Below are 7749 nucleotides of genomic sequence, written 5' to 3'. Positions count from 1 at the left end.
ACAACAAACATTGAGGTACCATGGTACTCAACTTAAGGTATCCAGGGTTTTTCCTGGCTCAAAATAAGGCGGAGGTGGTAAAATCCTAATAATGTATTTTAATAATAAGATAATTAAATTAGTATTTTTTGTAGATCATCATATATCCTAATGTGTTTCCCACATTATTTTTGTGGGTGGAGCCTGGTACCCCTAGGGGGGTCCGGGGGTATGCCCCCCCGGTAAGAAAATTTTGTACATTTTAAAGATAAATTCATTAATTTGGTGCACTTTGAGTCACCCGAATCCACTGTTTAAAATAAATAATCCACCCGCAAACCGCCCATATACTTTGATTTAGATATCTGCATCTGATCATCACATTACAATTATTCAAATTCTCAGTGTTAAGAATGATATGGTAACATATCACACTGAAGTAGGCTGATTAAAAATTAACATTTATTTAAAATAAAAGTTTTTCTTTTGGCAAAATTACATTTCCTTAATAGCCTAAACAGAGGCTTTACTCCCTTCAAACTTAAATTGTCAAAGTTTCATTACATCACTGTTTGAAAACACTAATTTTTTTGTACCTTTTATAAAGGGCATTTTTCCCCTAATTTTATTAAATGTTTGCTCCATCTTTCATTTCAAATTCTTAAATTTGGTCAATATATTCAATTAAAATAATAAGACACTATGCTGTTACCAATCAAATTAAATAATTTACATTGAAAAATTTTAACTGTATTAAATTAGATTATTTAAAATATTTTTGAATATACAAATAAGGAATGTTGAAAAGAATGATACTTTATGAAACTAAACCGCCAGTAGGAGGCGGCAGGCGACCGTCTTAATGAGCGAGTCATTGAGTCATTCATTCAAACGATTCGAACAAACGGCTGATATTCAGAATGAGGCAGTTTATGAATGGGTAACTGAATCTTTGACTCAACCACTTCGCTCAAAATGCTGAATCATTCAGTATCATTCAGTATAGCTGTGAGATGCGCAATGGTTCTGCTGTGATCTTTGGAACTTTTCGCTGCTGAAACAGAACAAAAACAGTCATTGCGTTCCAAATGTAAGTGACTTAATTTTAACTTTTTTTTATTGAACTGTTATGAAATCAGTCTCGGTTTCAATCTTGATGGCTCTCTGGTCGTGTGTAGCCTAGGCTATACAAAATATTGTTTCTTAACTATAGTGTTATAAATAACTGCGCAAGCCTCAACAGCGCAACATTGTTACCATCAGTAGCCTACATTATAGGCCTATATTATTATCAACTATAGGCTATCAATCGCCACTTACATTAAATTAAATAAAACAGAATTATTTATTTTGTATTATTATACTAAAAATTGTTTTAATCAGGGCATTTGTCTGGTAGGGACAAGTAGTGGGCCTACAATTCTCTCACTTTCCCCTTCAAAAAAATACGTGTCCCGGACAAGCGTTATTGTCGAGCCCTGATATGTTTTCCTTGATTGGTTTTCCCTGAAGAGAATTACGTTGTTGAAAACGAAAGTAAACGTTCACGTTCGTTCATTGCATTTTACCGTGATGAGAGTTCCGTGTCTTTATTAAACTCAACACATTAGGCTATAATGATTTATCTGTCATCCACCCTCGATTTATTGGAATGGAATGTTTGTATTCCTTGGCCCGCCCGACCCGCGATTAGCCGCGATCCGCGAAACACTATACAGTTTGAGAATAGACACAAGTGGTAACAACAGAACCATTACGGTGGAAAAAGTGTATCTGACCATCAAAATAAATTCAAGCACTTTCAAGGACCTGTCTCTATGTATGTTTATTTTCAAAAACTTTCCAGGGCCTTGAAAACATTTTTTCAGATTCACAAACTTTCAAGGATTTCAAGGACCCGTGGGAACCCTGTTCCAACGTCAATTGTTGCACATTAAAAATATAACGTAGATATAATCTCGCTAGCTAACCACAAAATGTTAGCCGGAGTAAGAACCAATCAAAGCTCGTGTTGTTACCTTGTCAACTTGAGTTGGCCAATCACGTCATTATTTGATCCGGTGCCCAAAGACCCGGATGTGAACTGAAGTCGCGGGCGCGGCGGCCGGTCAGTGGCCAGTTCTCCGTTGGACGTAACTTCTCCGTTTTTTGGCTACAGTGTATGGCTGCACGGTAGGTAACTGGCTCTAGCATTATCCGAAACATTGTAAAAAGTCTGAATGTATGGGTCTTGGCATATGTACGCCGTCAAAATAGCTACCGCTATCAGTATTTGTACAACTAATGTAAGCCAAGTACCGAATGCTACACACGTGGGTAATGTTAAGCTATTTGTCGTTTTAAATGTAGTATACAAGTTGGCTAGCGTTAGCATCTGAAGTAACTTAGTATGGTAGGATCAGCTTTTTGTGTCTTGTGTTTTTAGTGTCAGTTATGTATTGATTCTTTCTGCATATCCAACTGGTAGGAGATGGAGGAGCTCTTTTTGGGAGGCTTGGGCCATCTGATGCAGAACGCAAAACCCGAACCTTGCATGCAGTGTCATCACTGACTTCCTCTGGCAGCAGTTGGGCTTTATCTTCATTGTTATGGGACACCAGGTAGGGTACAGAACAAAGGGTACAAATAATGTGTTTATCAAAGTTTGTTACTTTTAATCTAGTAACCTCACTGTTTAGATATGGAAGAAAACATGTAATGTCTTTGTTTCAAATAAAACATTCCTAAAAAAAACCCCCAAAAAACAATGACTTTTGTGTTCAATTCAGTGTCAACCTTACACTATTCACTGTAATCTTACACAAAGATACAAAATGTTCAAAAATATACATTAATTAAAATCACATTGTGTAATTAAGATACACTGGTATTGTGAGATTTATTTAAACTAACTACAATACACACCTACATAGCCTACATGATGCACCAATACACAATTATCTTTATAGAGAATTAGTAGAATTGATGGATTTGATTAGGGATGTCCCGATACCACCTTTTCACTTATGATACCGATGCCGCAGCTTTGGCTATTTGCCGAGACTGATATCAATCCGATATTTTTATTTTATTCTTGAACTAATACTAATAATAATAAAATATATGGAAGCACTTTGCTCAATTAGCCACATAAAAACATCTCACTCAAATGGAGAACAAATACTTCTCCAGTATAAAATTTGAATATCTAAAAAGTTGATTTATTTCCATAATTCCATTCAAAACGTTAAACTTCCATAGATTATAGATTCAGGGCCCACACGATTTCAAGTATTTAGTTGTTTATTTGTACATAATTTGGGCTTCCAGCTCATAAAACCCACGAAAACAGGATTTCAAAAAAATTTGAATATTACATGAAATCACACAGTAATTACACAGTGATACCATGGTCATTGCACCAGGTTTTGGTTCTTTTGGCAGTGTGGACAGGTGCAAATCCTGCTGGAAAATGAAGTCAGCATCTCCATAAAGATTGTCTGCTGAAGGAAGCATGAAGTGCTCTGGAAATGTCCTGGTGGACGGCTGCGTTGAGTGGACAGCACAGTGGACCAACACCAGCCGATGGCACGGCTCCCCAAACCAACACAGACTGTAGAAACTTCACACTGGACTTCAAGCATCTTGGATTGTGTGCCTCTCCATTCTTCCTCCAGACTCTGGGACCTTGGTTTCCAAATGAGATGCAAAATTTGCTCTCATCAGAAAAGAGGACTTTGGTCCACTGTGCTTTATTAAATCCAGAGTCAACGCAGCCGTCTACCAGGACATTTCCAGAGCACTTCATGCTTCCTTCATTTTCCAGCAGGATTTGCACCTGCCCACACTGCCAAAAGAACCAACACCTGGTGCAATGACCATGGTATCACTGTGTAATTACTGTGTGATTTCATGTAATATTCTGATTTTTTTTTAAATCCTGTTTTCGTGGGTTTTATGAGCTGGAAGCCCAAATTATGTACAAATAAACAACTAAATACTTGAAATCGTGTGGGCCCTGAATATATAATCTATGGACGTATGGAATTAATGGAATTATGGAAATAAATGAACTTTTCCATGATATTCTAATTTTTTGGAAAGGGTCTGTATAGTCCACAACAACAGTTGATAATGAAAGATTGCCACCCTTTATTCAAAAGACCTTGAGATATGTTTGGTAATTGTACCTGAATTAATTTAAAATTAATTTGCTATATTTCAATATATTTGTTTGCTTAAAATTTGAATTAACTAACATTTCTCATCTGAAAAAATAAATAATTTATTTCTGTAAAAAATAATACTACCATTAAAAACACATTTTATTTTCTATTTAATCAATGTAGAATGTGTAACTTAAAATAAACAGATTAGTGCTCGGTTTGAGGACAAGAAATGAAAACCAATGCAATATGATGAATGTCCAAAAGATGAGATCATTTTTGCTTTTAAACAGCGTGTGTGTGTGTGATTTTGGTTGGGGACAGTTGTAGGTTAGTTTGACAAGAGTTTACAGTTTGACAAAAGCACAATGTTGTGTTTTACAGAAATATAAGTTGGCTAAACACTTTGCAGTTTTAATGATGTCCTGTATGAACAAAAAATGACAATGTATGGTTTTATGTTTCCACTGTTCGATCGCGCCCGTGCCTCTCTCTCTGAAACACACACACACACACACACACACACACACACACTGAACAAATGATGCCCATCTTGTTTGAGAAAATAAGGTTATTGGGCTTTTTGCCTTAGAAAAAACATGTAACGTTATACAGCACTTCATATTGTCGCATACCGGCTGTCAATCGCGTCCCGCTCTTTTGTTATGCGGTCTATGAAAATAAATAAGGTGACAAAAGCAGCCACGGCCCACGGGTGATCAATAGTCTTCTGACGGTAAGTGCACAATGTATAGTATAGCTCGTGTAGACAAAAAGTCTATAAAGCATATTTTAATAGGATTTCGTTATCAAGAGAGCAACATTACGGTATCAACTATGCTGGTTGTCAGGGAGACGTGACAGATTGTCAAGGATACGGGTGATTTGTTTACGTTTTCTGACGCTACGATTTAGCAGTCCTACAAATTTGCCCATTTAAAATGTAAGAGTTTAAATCGATATCTTCATCAAATGTGCACACATCAAAGTTGGAAACAATGCTTACACTACTTATAAGAATTTTAACATGGCACCTGTAAACAAATTTCTTAGTTCCTTGGCAGGGATCAGTGAAATTCACAATTTCGGGGTCCGGCCCACGGCCTAACTTACTACCGGAAACCCTGAACCCTGTGGTTTACACTGATGTTAAAATAACACTTCTTATGCTACACTAAAACACTGCTGTTCACTTTCAGAAGTTGTAGGGACTAACCCTAAAATGTGCATAAACCCCGCTCCTGGGAACGTGATTTGTAGATTATCAAGACAGAACATGCTAATCAATGACTAGAAGATAACTACACATCAGCTACATAAATTCATCAACTAACCATTCAGAAATGTTGTCTACATGTTGTCACTTCTTCTTGAGTCTCTCCATCTTTCTGACTCTGGTTTGAACATTAAAGGCTAAAAGTTTTTGTAATTTTCAGTGCATGTCTGTGTGAGGTAAAAGGACACAAGCTGTTGAAGCTCCGCCCCCTGTGCCGGGAGCAGCAGCTCATTTGCATTTAAAGGAACAGACAAAAAAACAGGGTGTGTTTTTGCTCACCCTCAAAAAGTGACAATTTTAACATGCTATATAAAATATCTGTGGGGTATTTTGAGCTAAAACTTCACATACACACTCTGGGGACATCAGAGACTTATTTTACATATTGTGAAAAGGGCATTATACCACCCTTTTAAGTTTATTTTACACACTTTAAGCATTATCGTATAGAATATTGCATTATTTGATTAGTTATCGCATATCGCATTTTTCTTAAATATCGTGCAGCCCTAATTATAATGCCTCTGCAGTTGATGCTTCAATGTTTTCGACCGCTGAAAACTTTCAGTTAATTACAGAAAAGAAAAGGAAAAAGGCCAATAAAAGAGTAAAGAAGGCAGAAAGACCTTATTCTCCAGTGGATTGTGAAAGCCTGTCAGAGCCGAACAAGGTCTGGGATGATGTCAACCATACCCAGAATTCAATTCACCTCATTTAAAACATCTCAGAGAGAGAGAGAGAGAGAGAGAGAGAGAGAGAGAGAGAGAGATGAGGGGAAGGGTTGTAATATGAACGATGGACTAAAACATCTCACAGTAATTGAGACCGAAAATGAATCTACTCTTTTCAATTCTGAGAAATTCAAACTGGTAGTGCACAAGATACAAGCTGAGAAATGGAAAATGAGGCAAACACGGACACCTGAGCTCAACGCCAATTTATAAAGTCTTCTACACATCATAACTAGTATGCAAGATTAGGATTAATGCATCCCAAACTATAGTGTGCTGAAAAAATGGAAAAACTGAATGAATTCTAAGGAATAAAAGTAAACAGTGTGTGAAGTGGTCTGAGGTATCAAGATGCAAGGATGAGTCTATACTGTAATTTTTTTTTCAGCTTAAGAAAGTTTTTATACTGCATTCAAATTGTTAGGTTAGTCAACTTGAAATGTGAACTCGGATATTTGAGTTATATCCGGATATTCCGGAGATGTTATTCTAGTAGCCTACTAATTTTGTAAAAGTTGTGATAATTGCATCTATCATTTTTTTTTTAAGTGAGTATTGTCTTCATACTCTACAATGCTTTCCAATCACCACCAGCAAAGTACATATCAAAAATATTTGAAAATATTTTAAGATTTATGTATTTAAATTGCACATAAAATTTCAACAATTTTATTTTGAATTACACAGTTTTAATGTAAACAAACTAACAAATCTAAAGTGCAATAATTGTTGTTCCAACAAATCCAGTCCCAGTGGGAAGGAAAAATGTGTTATAATTCTGCATAATTTTGTTCATCATTTTTGGGTCAAAACAGACCAGAATGGAAAAGGTGTAACAATTTAGTTTAAATGGTTATATCTCTTACATTTTTTTTTAATTTTTTATTTTTATCTGGAAACAAAAGTAAATGTACATTTTTACAGTCTTAACACATATCCAAATTTTCATTTTGGTTCTAATAACTATGAGTTTATGGATTTATTAGTTTAACACAAACTAATAAACATAATGCGATGCATAATGCGATGACAGCTAGTGGTTGAAATGGGTACATCTCACATATATATATGTGTGTGTGTGTGTGTGTGTGACCCTGGATGACAAAACCAGTCACATGGGTCAATTTTTTTAGATGTATACATCATATGAAAGCTGAATAAATAAGCTCTCCATTGATGTATGGTTTGTTAGGATAGAACAATATTTGGCCGAGACACAACTATTTGAGAATCTGGAATCTGAGGGTGCAAAAAAATCGAAACATTGAGAAAATCTCCTTTAAAGTTGTCCATTTATGTTCTCGATTGTGCTGCATTCATTCACAAAAATAAATGTTTTATATTTTACGGTAGGAAATTTACAAAATATCTTCATGGAACATGATCTTTACTTAATATCCTAATGATTTTTGGCATAAAAGAAAAATCGATAATTTTGACGCATACAATCTATTGTTGGCTAGACTTGTGACTGGTTTTGTGATCCAGGGTCACACACACACACATATATATATATATATATATATATATATATATATATATATATATATATATATATATATATATATATATATATATATATATATATATGGAATTTAAGGAATGAGTGGATTGGAAT

This window comes from Scardinius erythrophthalmus (genome assembly GCF_964197995.2).
Source record: "Scardinius erythrophthalmus genome assembly, chromosome: 7".
Classification (NCBI taxonomy): domain Eukaryota; kingdom Metazoa; phylum Chordata; class Actinopteri; order Cypriniformes; family Leuciscidae; genus Scardinius; species Scardinius erythrophthalmus.
Note: the sequence above shows the minus strand (reverse complement) of the source record.